Source organism: Salvelinus fontinalis, chromosome 22 (genome assembly GCF_029448725.1).
Source record: "Salvelinus fontinalis isolate EN_2023a chromosome 22, ASM2944872v1, whole genome shotgun sequence".
NCBI classification, from domain to species: Eukaryota; Metazoa; Chordata; class Actinopteri; order Salmoniformes; family Salmonidae; genus Salvelinus; species Salvelinus fontinalis.
Genome location: NC_074686.1, coordinates 1,683,656 through 1,697,087, shown reverse-complemented (window position 1 = coordinate 1,697,087; position 13,432 = coordinate 1,683,656). Strand labels below are relative to the sequence as shown.

Genomic DNA, 13,432 nt, shown 5'->3' with positions numbered 1-13,432 from the left:
GCCAACAAACAAAGCTGTGTGAAGTTTCCTTGAAGCCAATGCAGAGGCTAAAGAAAAACAACTTAAAATGTTCATCATGTCCAGTACAGGGATCGAACGCACAACCTTGGCGTTTTAGCACCACGCTCTAACCAACTGAGCTAACCAGCCACTTGCAATATAGCAACATTTTTAGGATGCACAGAGCCTCGGCCAGTGCTGGCGCGTAAACGAGCAAGTCCACCAACAGCATAGCCTGACAAGACTGGACCCTCTTGGTTGCTGCTTGTGGCAAATCATAAAGGCTGGGGAATTAGCTCAAATGGTAGAGTGCTTGCTTCGCATGTGAGAGGTAGTGGGATCGATGCCCACATTCTCCAAAAAACATTTTTTTTTGTGGATCCAAGAACGCTCCAGTTCACACTTCATGCAACTTTGTCTAAAGACAACCTACTGTCATGTAACAATGACAAGCAGCTTTCATGTAACACTGATGTCACAATGTCAGATGAAAACGAATGACATGACTTACTTTCAGAGGAGCAGCGTAGCACACACAATTGATGCCAACAAACAAAGCTGTGGGAAGTTTCCTTGAAGCCAATGCAGAGGATAAAGAAAAACAACAACTTAAAAAGTACCTCATGGCCAGTAGGGGGATCAAACCCACGACCTTTGCGTTATTAGCACCACGCTCTAACCAACTGAGCTAACCGGCCGCTTGCAACATATCAACATTTTTAGGATGCACAGAGCCTCGGACAGTGCTGGCGCGTAAACGAGCAAGTCCACCAACAGCATAGCCTGACAAGACTGGACCCTCTTGGTTGCTTCTTGTGGCAAATCATAAACGCTGGGGAATTAGCTCAAATGGTAGAGTGCTTGCTTAGCATGCGAGAGGTAGTGGGATCGATGCCCACATTCTCCAAAAAACACTTTTTTTTGTGGATCCAAGAACGCTCCAGTTCACACTTCATGCAGCTTTGTCTAACGACAACCTACTGTCATGTAACAGTGACAAGCAACTTTCATGTAACCCTGATGTCACAATGTCAGATGAAAACGAATGACATGACTTGCTTTCAGAGGAGCAGCGTAGCACACACAATTGATGCCGACAAACAAAGCTGTGGGAAGTTTCCTTGAAGCCAATGCAGAGGATAAAGAAAAACATCACCTCAAGATGTACCTCATGGCCAGTACAGGGATCAAACCCACAACCTTGGCGTTATTAGCATCACGCTCTAACCAACTGAGCTAACCTGCCACTTGCAATAGATTACAATTTTTAGGATGCACTGAGCCTCGACCAGTGCTGGCGCGTAAACGAGCAAGTCCACCAACAGCATAGCCTGACAAGACTGGACCCTCTTGGTTGCTTCTTGTAGCAAATTATAAACCCTGGGGAATAAGCTCAAATGGTAGAGTGCTTGCTTCGCATGCGAGAGGTAGTGGGATCGATACCCACATTCTCCAAAAAACACATTTTTTTGTGGATCCAAGATCGCTCCAGTTCACACTTCATGCAGCTTTGTCTAACGACAACCTACTGTCATGTAACAATGACAAGCAACTTTCATGTAACACTGATGTCACAATGTCAGATGAAAACGAATGACATGACTTACTTTCAGAGGAGCAGCGTAGCACACACAATTGATGCCAACACACAAGCTGTGGGAAGTTTCCTTGAAGCCAATGCAGAGGCTAAAGAAAAACAACAACTTAAAATGTACATCATGTCCAGTACGGGTATCAAACCCACGAACTTGGCGTTATTAGTACCACGCTCTAACCAATTGAGCTAACCGGCCGCTTGCAACATATCAACATTTTTAGGATGCACAGAGCCTCGGACAGTGCTGGCGCGTAAACGAGCAAGTGCACCAACAGCATAGCCTGACAAGACTGGACCCTCTTGGTTGCTCCTTGTGGTAAGACATAAACACTGGGGAATTAGCTCAAATGGTAGAGCGCTTGCTTTGCATGCGAGAGGTAGTGGGATCGATGCCCATATTCTCCAAAAATCACATTTTTTTGTGGATCCAAGAACACTCCAGTTCACACTTCATGCAGCTTTGTCTAACGACAACCTACTGTCATGTAACAATGACAAGCAACTTTCATGTAACCCTGATGTCACAATGTCAGATGAAAACGAATGACATGACTTACTTTCAGAGCAGCAGCGTAGCAAACACAATTGATGCCGACAAACAAAGCTGTGGGAAGTTTCCTTGAAGCCAATGCAGAGGATTAAGAAAAACAACAACTTAAAATGTACCTCATGGCCAGTACGGGGATCAAACCCACGACCTTTGCGTTAGTAGCACCACGCTCTAACCAACTGAGCTAACCGGCCGCTTGCAACATATCAACATTTTTAGGATGCACAGAGCCTCGGACAGTGCTGGCGCGTAAACGAGCAAGTCCACCAACAGCATAGCCTGACAAGACTGGACCCTCTTGGTTGCTTCTTGTGGCAAATCATAAACGCTGGGGAATTAGCTCAAATGGTAGAGTGCTTGCTTAGCATGCGAGAGGTAGTGGGATCGATGCCCACATTCTCCAAAAAACACTTTTTTTTGTGGATCCAAGAACGCTCCAGTTCACACTTCATGCAGCTTTGTCTAACGACAACCTACTGTCATGTAACAGTGACAAGCAACTTTCATGTAACCCTGATGTCACAATGTCAGATGAAAACGAATGACATGACTTACTTTCAGAGGAGCAGCGTAGCACACACAATTGATGCCGACAAACAAAGCTGTGGGAAGTTTCCTTGAAGCCAATGCAGAGGATAAAGAAAAACATCACCTCAAGATGTACCTCATGGCCAGTACAGGGATCAAACCCACAACCTTGGCGTTATTAGCATCACGCTCTAACCAACTGAGCTAACCTGCCACTTGCAATAGATTACAATTTTTAGGATGCACTGAGCCTCGACCAGTGCTGGCGCGTAAACGAGCAAGTCCACCAACAGCATAGCCTGACAAGACTGGACCCTCTTGGTTGCTTCTTGTGGCAAATTATAAACCCTGGGGAATAAGCTCAAATGGTAGAGTGCTTGCTTCGCATGCGAGAGGTAGTGGGATCGATACCCACATTCTCCAAAAAACACATTTTTTTGTGGATCCAAGATCGCTCCAGTTCACACTTCATGCAGCTTTGTCTAACGACAACCTACTGTCATGTAACAATGACAAGCAACTTTCATGTAACACTGATGTCACAATGTCAGATGAAAACGAATGACATGACTTACTTTCAGAGGAGCAGCGTAGCACACACAATTGATGCCAACACACAAGCTGTGGGAAGTTTCCTTGAAGCCAATGCAGAGGCAAAAGAAAAACAACAACTTAAAATGTACATCATGTCCAGTACGGGTATCAAACCCACGACCTTGGCGTTATTAGTACCACTCTGTAACCAACTGAGCTAACCGGCCGCTTGCAACATATCAACATTTTTAGGATGCACAGAGCCTCGGACAGTGCTGGCGCGTAAACGAGCAAGTGCACCAACAGCATAGCCTGACAAGACTGGACCCTCTTGGTTGCTCCTTGTGGTAAGACATAAACACTGGGGAATTAGCTCAAATGGTAGAGCGCTTGCTTCGCATGATAGAGGTGTTGGGATCGATGCCCATATTCTCCAAAAATCACATTTTTTTGTGGATCCAAGAACACTCCAGTTCACACTTCATGCAGCTTTGTCTAACGACAACCTACTGTCATGTAACAATGACAAGCAACTTTCATGTAACCCTGATGTCACAATGTCAGATGAAAACGAATGACATGACTTACTTTCAGAGCAGCAGCGTAGCAAACACAATTGATGCCGACAAACAAAGCTGTGGGAAGTTTCCTTGAAGCCAATGCAGAGGATTAAGAAAAACAACAACTTAAAATGTACCTCATGTCCAGTACAGGGATCGAACCCAAAACCTTTGTTTATTAGCATCACGCTCTAACCAACTGAGCTAACCTTCCGCTTGCTACATATCAACATTTTTAGGATGCACAGAGCCTCGGCCAGTGCTGGCGCGTAAACGAGCAAGTCCACCAACAGCATAGCCTGACAAGACTGGAACCTCTTGGTTGCTCCTTGTGGCAAATTATAAACGCTGGGGAATTAGCTCAAATGGTAGATTGCTTGCTTCGCATGCGAGAGGTAGTGGGATCGATGCCCACATTCTCGAAAAAGAACATTTTTTTGTGGATCCAAGAACGCTCCAGTTCACACTTCATGCAGCTTTGTCTAACGACAACCTACTGTCATGTAACAATGACAAGCAACTTTCATGTAACACTGATGTCACAATGTCAGATGAAAAAGAATGACATGACTTACTTTCAGAGGAGCAGCGTAGCACACACAATTGATGCCGACAAACAAAGCTGTGGGAAGTTTCCTTAAAGCCAATGCAGAGGATAAAGAAAAACAACAACTTAAAATGTACCTACTGTCCAGTACGGGGATCGAACCCACGAACTTGGCATTATTTGCACCACGCTTTAACCAACTGAGCTAACCGGCCGCTTGCAACATAGCAACATTTTTTGGATGCACAGAGCCTCGGCCAGTGCTGGCGCGTAAACAAGCAAGTCCACCAACAGCATAGCCTGACAAGACTGGACCCTCTTGGTTGCTCCTTGTGGCAAATTATAAACGCTGGGGAATTAGCTCAAATGGTAGAGCGCTTGCTTCGCATGCGAGAGGTAGTGGGATCGATGCCCACATTCTCCAAAAAACAATTTTTTTTGTGGATCCAAAAACGCTCCAGTTCACACTTCATGCAGCTTTGTCTAACGACAACCTACTGTCATGTAACAATGACAAGCAACTTTCATGTAACACTGATGTCACAATGTCAGATGAAAAAGAATGACATGACTTACTTTTAGAGGAGCAGCGTAGCACACACAATTGATGCCGACAAACAAAGCTGTGGGAAGTTTCCTTGAAGCCAATGCAGAGGATAAAGAAAAAAACCACCTCAAGATGTACCTCATGGCCAGTACAGGGATCGAACCCACAACCTTGGTGTTATTAGCATCACCCTCTAACCAACTGAGCTAACCTGCCACTTGCAATAGATTACAATTTTTAGGATGCACTGAGCCTCGACCAGTGCTGGCGCGTAAACGAGCAAGTCCACCAACAGCATAGCATGACAAGACTGGACCCTCTTGGTTGCTTCTTGTGGCAAATTATAAACCCTGGGGAATAAGCTCAAATGGTAGAGTGCTTGCTTCGCATGCGAGAGGTAGTGGGATCGATACCCACATTCTCCAAAAAACATATTTTTTTGTGGATCCAAGATCGCTCCAGTTCACACTTCATGCAGCTTTGTCTAACGACAACCTACTGTCATGTAACAATGACAAGCAACTTTCATGTAACACTGATGTCACAATGTCAGATGAAAACGAATGACATGACTTACTTTCAGAGGAGCAGCGTAGCACACACAATTGATGCCAACACTAAAGCTGTGGGAAGTTTCCTTGAAGCCAATGCAGAGGCTAAAGAAAAACAACAACTTAAAATGTACATCATGTCCAGTACAGGGATCGAAAACACAACCTTGGCGTTATTAGCACCACGCTCTGACCAACTGAGCTAACCAGCCACTTGCTAAATAGCAACATTTTTAGGATGCACAGAGCCTCGGCCAGTGCTGGCGCGTAAACGAGCAAGTCCACCAACAGCATAGCCTGACAAGACTGGACCCTCTTGGTTGCTGCTTGTGGCAAATCATAAAGGCTGGGGAATTAGCTCAAATGGTAGAGTGCTTGCTTCGCATGCGAGAGGTAGTGGGATCGATGCCCACATTCTCCAAAAAACATTTTTTTTTGTGGATCCAAGAACGCTCCAGTTCACACTTCATGCAGCTTTGTCTAACGACAACCTACTGTCATGTAACAATGACAAGCAACTTTCATGTAACACTGATGTCACAATGTCAGATGAAAACGAATGACATGACTTACTTTCAGAGGAGCAGCGTAGCACACACAATTGATGCCAACAAACAAAGCTGTGGGAAGTTTCCTTGAAGCCAATGCAGAGGATAAAGAAAAACAACAACTTAAAATGTACCTACTGTCCAGTACGGGGATCAAACCCACGACCTTTGCGTTATTAGCACCATGCTCTAACCAACTGAGCTAACCGGCCGCTTGCAACATATCAACATTTTTAGGATGCACAGAGCCTCGGACAGTGCTGGGGCGTAAACGAGCAAGTCCACCAACAGCATAGCCTGACAAGACTGGACCCTCTTGGTTGCTCCTTGTGGCAAGTCATAAACCCTGGGGAATTAGCTCAAGTGGTAGAGCGCTTGCTTCGCATGTGAGAGGTCGTGGGATCGATGCCCACATTCTCCAAAAAACACATTTTTTTGTGGATCCAAGATCGCTCCAGTTCACACTTCATGCAGCTTTGTCTAACGACAACCTACTGTCATGTAACAATGACAAGTAACTTTCATGTAACACTGATGTCACAATGTCAGATGAAAACGAATGACATGACTTACTTTCAGAGGAGCAGCGTAGCACACACAATTGATGCCGACAAACAAAGCTGTGGGAAGTTTCCTTGAAGCCAATGCAGAGGATAAAGAAAAACAAAAACTTAAAATGTACCTCCTGTCCAGTACGGGGATCGAACCCACGAACTTGGCGTTATTAACACCACGCTGTAACCAACTGAGCTAACCAGCCACTTGCAACACAGCAACATTTTTAGGATACATAGAGCCTCGGCCAGTGCTGGCGCGTAAACGAGCAAGTGCACCAACAGCATAGCCTGACAAGACTGGACCCTCTTGGTTGCTCCTTGTGGCAAGTCATAAAGACTGGGGAATTATCTCAAATGGTAGAGCGCTTGCTTCGCATGCGAGAGGTAGTGGGATCGATGCCCACATTCTCCAAAATTCACATTTTTTTGTGGATCCAAGAACGCTCCAGTTCACACTTCATGCAGCTTTGTCTAACGACAACCTACTGTCATGTAACAATGACAAGCAACTTTCATGTAACACTGATGTCACAATGTCAGATGAAAACGAATGACATGACTTACTTTCGGAGGAGCAGCGTAGCACACACAATTGATGCCAACAAACAAAGCTGTGTGAAGTTTCCTTGAAGCCAATGCAGAGGCTAAAGAAAAACAACAACTTAAAAAGTTCATCATGTCCAGTACAGGGATCGAACGCACAACCTTCGCGTTTTAGCACCACGCTCTAATCAACTGAGCTAACCAGCCACTTGCAAAATAGCAACATTTTTAGGATGCACAGAGCCTCGGCCAGTGCTGGTGCGTAAACGAGCAAGTCCACCAACAGCATAGCCTGACAAGACTGGACCCTCTTGGTTGCTGCTTGTGGCAAATCATAAAGGCTGGGGAATTAGCTCAAATGGTAGAGTGCTTGCTTCGCATGTGAGAGGTAGTGGGATCGATGCCCACATTCTCCAAAAAACATTTTTTTTTGTGGATCCAAGAACGCTCCAGTTCACACTTCATGCAGCTTTGTCTAAAGACAACCTACTGTCATGTAAAATTGACAAGCAGCTTTCATGTAACACTGATGTCACAATGTCAGATGAAAACGAATGACATGACTTACTTTCAGAGGAGCAGCGTAGCACACACAATTGATGCCAACAAACAAAGCTGTGGGAAGTTTCCTTGAAGCCAATGCAGAGGATAAAGAAAAACAACAACTTAAAATGTACCTCATGGCCAGTACGGGGATCAAACCCACGACCTTTGCGTTATTAGCACCACGCTCTAACCAACTGAGCTAACCGGCCGCTTGCAACATATCAACATTTTTAGGATGCACAAGCCTCGGACAGTGCTGGCGCGTAAACGAGCAAGTCCACCAACAGCATAGCCTGACAAGACTGGACCCTCTTGGTTGCTTCTTGTGGCAAATTATAAACCCTGGGGAATAAGCTCAAATGGTAGAGTGCTTGCTTCGCATGCGAGAGGTAGTGGGATCGATACCCACATTCTCCAAAAAACAAATTTTTTTGTGGATCCAAGATCGCTCCAGTTCACACTTCATGCAGCTTTGTCTAACGACAACCTACTGTCATGTAACAATGACAAGCAACTTTCATGTAACACTGATGTCACAATGTCAGATGAAAACGAATGACATGACTTACTTTCGGAGGAGCAGCGTAGCACACACAATTGATGCCAACAAACAAAGCTGTGTGAAGTTTCCTTGAAGCCAATGCAGAGGCTAAAGAAAAACAACAACTTAAAATGTTCATCATGTCCAGTACAGGGATCGAACGCACAACCTTGGCGTTTTAGCACCACGCTCTAACCAACTGAGCTAACCAGCCACTTGCAAAATAGCAACATTTTTAGGATGCACAGAGCCTCGGCCAGTGCTGGTGCGTAAACGAGCAAGTCCACCAACAGCATAGCCTGACAAGACTGGACCCTCTTGGTTGCTGCTTGTGGCAAATCATGAAGGCTGGGGAATTAGCTCAAATGGTAGAGTGCTTGCTTCGCATGTGAGAGGTAGTGGGATCGATGCCCACATTCTCCAAAAAACATTTTTTTTTGTGGATCCAAGAACGCTCCAGTTCACACTTCATGCAGCTTTGTCTAAAGACAACCTACTGTCATGTAACAATGACAAATAGCTTTCATGTAACACTGATGTCACAATGTCAGATGAAAACGAATGACATGACTTACTTTCAGAGGAGCAGCGTAGCACACACAATTGATGCCAACAAACAAAGCTGTGGGAAGTTTCCTTGAAGCCAATGCAGAGGATAAAGAAAAACAACAACTTAAAATGTACCTCATGGCCAGTACGGGGATCAAACCCACGACCTTTGCGTTATTAGCACCACGCTCTAACCAACTGAGCTAACCGGCCGCTTGCAACATATCAACATTTTTAGGATGCACAGAGCCTCGGACAGTGCTGGCGCGTAAACGAGCAAGTCCACCAACAGCATAGCCTGACAAGACTGGACCCTCTTGGTTGCTTCTTGTGGCAAATTATAAACCCTGGGGAATTAGCTCAAATGGTAGAGTGCTTGCTTCGCATGCGAGAGGTAGTGGGATCGATGCCCACATTCTCCAAAATTCACATTTTTTTGTGGATCCAAGAACGCTCCAGTTCACACTTCATGCAGCTTTGTCTAACGACAACCTACTGTCATGTAACAATGACAAGCAACTTTCATGTAACACTGATGTCACAATGTCAGATGAAAACGAATGACATGACTTACTTTCGGAGGAGCAGCGTAGCACACACAATTGATGCCAACAAACAAAGCTGTGTGAAGTTTCCTTGAAGCCAATGCAGAGGCTAAAGAAAAACAACAACTTAAAATGTTCATCATGTCCAGTACAGGGATCGAACGCACAACCTTGGCGTTTTAGCACCACGCTCTAACCAACTGAGCTAACCAGCCACTTGCAAAATAGCAACATTTTTAGGATGCACAGAGCCTCGGACAGTGCTGGCGCGTAAACGAGCAAGTCCACCAACAGCATAGCCTGACAAGACTGGACCCTCTTGGTTGCTCCTTGTGGCAAATCAGAAACGCTGGGGAATTAGCTCAAATGGTAGAGCGGTTGCATCGCATGCGAGAGGTAGTGGGATCGATGCCCACACTCTCCAAAAAATATTTTTTTTTGTGGATCCAAGAACGCTCCAGTTCACACTTCATGCAGCTTTGTCTAACGACAACCTACTGTCATGTAACAATGACAAGCAACTTTCATGTAACACTGATGTCACAATGTCAGATGAAAAAGAATGACATGACTTACTTTCAGAGGAGCAGCGTAGCACACACAATTGATGCCGACAAACAAAGCTGTGGGAAGTTTTCTTGAAGCCAATGCAGAGGATAAAGAAAAACAACAACTTAAAATGTACCTACTGTCCAGTACAGGGATCGTACCAACGAACTTGGCGTTATTAGCACCACGCTTTAACCAACTGAGCTAACCGGCCACTTACAACATAGCAACATTTTTGGGATGCACACAGCCTCGGCCAGTGCTGGCGCGTAAACGAGCAAGTCCACCAACAGCATAGCCTGACAAGACTGGACCCTCTTGGTTGCTCCTTGTGGCAAATCATAAATGCTGGGGAATTAGCTCAAATGGTAGAGCGCTTGCTTTGCATGCGAGAGGTAGAGGGATCGATGCCCACATCCTCCAAAAATCACATTTTTTTGTAGATCCAAGAATGCTCCAGTTCACACTTCATGCAGCTTTGTCTAACGACAACCTACTGTCATGTAACAATGACAAGCAACTTTCATGTAACACTGATGTCACAATGTCAGATGAAAACGAATGACATGACTTACTTTCAGAGGAGCAGCGTAGCACACACAATTGATGCCAACAAACAAAGCTGTGGGAAGTTTCCTTGAAGCCAATGCAGAGGCTAAAGAAAAACAACAACTTAAATTGTACCTCATGTCCAGTACAGGGATCGAACCCACAACCTTTGTTTATTTGCATCACGCTCTAACCAACTGAGCTAACCGGCCGCTTGCTACATATCAACATTTTTAGGATGCACAGAGCCTCGGCCAGTGCTGGCGCGTAAACGAGCAAGTCCACCAACAGCATAGCCTGACAAGACTGGAACCTCTTGGTTGCTCCTTGTGGCAAATCAAAAACGCTGGGGAATTAGCTCAAATGGTAGAGTGCTTGCTTCGCATGCGAGAGGTAGTGGGATCGATGCCCACATTCTCCAAAAAGAACATTTTTTTGTGGATCCAAGAACGCTCCAGTTCACACTTCATGCAGCTTTGTCTAACGACAACCTACTGTCATGTAACAATGACAAGCAACTTTCATGTAACACTGATGTCACAATGTCAGATGAAAAAGAATGACATGACTTACTTTCAGAGGAGCAGCGTAGCACACACAATTGATGCCAACAAACAAAGCTGTGGGAAGTTTCCTTGAAGCCAATGCAGAGGCTAAAGAAAAACAACAACTTAAAATGTAACTCATGTCCATTACGGGGATCAAACCCACGACCTTGGCGTTATTAGCACCACGCTCTAACCAACTGAGCTAACCGGCCGCTTGCAACATATCAACATTTTTAGGATGCACAGAGCCTCGGCCAGTGCTGGCGTGTAAACGAGCAAGTCCACCAACAGCATAGCCTGACAAGACTGGACCCTCTTGGTTGCTCCTTGTGGAAAACCATAAACGCCGGGGAATTAGCTCAAATGGTAGAGTGCTTGCTTCGCATGCGAGAGGTAGTGGGATCGATGCCCACATTCTCCAAAAATCAATTTTTTTTGTGGATCCAAGAACGCTCCAGTTCACACTTCATGCAGCTTTGTCTAACGACAACCTACTGTCATGTAACAATGACAAGCAACTTTCATGTAACACTGATGTCACAATGTCAGATGAAAACGAATGACAAGACTTACTTTCAGAGGAGCAGCGTAGCACACACAATTGATGCCAACAAACAAAGCTGTGGGAAGTTTCCTTGAAGCCAATGCAGAGGCTAAAGAAAAACAACAACTTAAAAGGTACCTCATGTCCATTACGGGGATCAAACCCACGACCTTGGCGTTATTAGCACCACGCTCTAACCAAGTGAGCTAACCGGCCGCTTGCAACATATCAACATTTTTAGGATGCACAGAGCCTCGGCCAGTGCTGGCGTGTAAACGAGCAAGTCCACCAACAGCATAGCCTGACAAGACTGGACCCTCTTGGTTGCTCCTTGTGGCAAATCATAAACGCCGTGGAATTAGCTCAAATGGTAGAGTGCTTGCTTCGCATGCGAGAGGTAGTGGGATCGATGCCCACGTTCTCCAAAAATCTAATTTTTTTGTGGATCCAAGAACGCTCCAGTTCACACTTCATGCAGCTTTGTCTAACGACAACCTACTGTCATGTAACAATGACAAGCAACTTTCATGTAACACTGATGTCACAATGTCAGATGAAAACGAATGACATGAATTACTTTCAGAGGAGCAGCGTAGCACACACAATTGATGCCAACAAACAAAGCTGTGGGAAGTTTCCTTGAAGCCAATGCAGAGGCTAAAGAAAAACAACAACTTAAAATGTACCTCATGTCCAGTACGGGGATCAAACCCACGAACTTGGCGTTATTTGCACCACGCTTTAACCAACTGAGCTAACCGGCCGCTTGCAACATATCAACATTTTTTGGATGCACAGAGCCTCGGCCAGTGCTGGCGCGTAAACGAGCAAGTCCACCAACAGCATAGCCTGACAAGACTGGACCCTCTTGGTTGCTCCTTGTGGAAAATCATAAATACTGGGGAATTAGCTCAAATGGTAGAGCGCTTGCTTCGCATGCGAGAGGTAGTGGGATCGATGCCCACATTCTCCAAAAATCACATTTTTTTGTGGATCCAAGAACGCTCCAGTTCACACTTCATGCAGCTTTGTCTAACGACAACCTACTGTCATGTAACAATGACAAGCAACTTTCATGTAACACTGATGTCACAATGTCAGATGAAAAAGAATGACATGACTTACTTTCAGAGGAGCAGCGTAGCACACACAATTGATGCCAACAAACAAAGCTGTGGGAAGTTTCCTTGAAGCCAATGCAGAGGCTAAAGAAAAACAACAACTTAAATTCTACCTCATGTCCAGTACAGGGATCAAAACCACGAACTTGGTTTATTAGCATCACACTCTAACCAACTGAGCTAACCGGCCGCTTGCAACATAGCAACATTTTTTGGATGCACAGAGCCTCGGCCAGTGCTGGCGCGTAAACGAGCAAGTCCACCAACAGCATAGCCTGACAAGACTGGACCCTCTTGGTTGCTCCTTGTGGCAAATCATAAACGCTGGGGAATTAGCTCAAATGGTAGAGTGCTTGCTTCGCATGCGAGAGGTATTGGGATCGATGCCCACATTCTCCAAAAATCACATTTTTTTGTGGATCCAAGAACGCTCCAGTTCACACTTCATGCAGCTTTGTCTAACGACAACCTACTGTCATGTAACAATGACAAGCAACTTTCATGTAACACTGATGTCACAATGTCAGATGAAAACGAATGACATGACTTACTTTCAGAGGAGCAGCGTAGCACACACAATTGATGCCAACAAACAAAGCTGTGGGAAGTTTCCTTGAAGCTAATGCAGAGGATAAAGAAAAACAACAACTTAAAATGTACCTCATGTCCAGTACGGGGATCGAACCCACGAACTTGGCGTTATTTGCACCACGCTTTAACCAACTGAGCTAACCGGCCGCTTGCAACATAGCAACATTTTTTGGATGCACAGAGCCTCGGCCAGTGCTGGCGCGTAAATGAGCAAGTCCACCAACAGCATAGCCTGACAAGACTGGACCCTCTTGGTTGCTCCTTGTGGCAAATCATAAACGCTGGGG

The 13,432-nt window shown here is 45.2% G+C and overlaps 2 non-coding genes across 2 annotated transcripts; one reads left to right on the top strand and one right to left on the bottom strand.

Annotated features, from left to right (window-relative positions):
- Window positions 1–2,267: 2,267 nt before the first annotated feature.
- trnas-acu (transfer RNA serine (anticodon ACU)) lies at window positions 2,268–2,341 on the bottom strand. The gene has a single exon. It is a non-coding gene; the product is annotated as a tRNA-Ser (tRNA).
- Window positions 2,342–6,310: 3,969 nt separating this feature from the next.
- trnaa-cgc (transfer RNA alanine (anticodon CGC)) lies at window positions 6,311–6,383 on the top strand. The gene has a single exon. It is a non-coding gene; the product is annotated as a tRNA-Ala (tRNA).
- The last annotated feature ends 7,049 nt before the right edge of the window (window positions 6,384–13,432 follow it).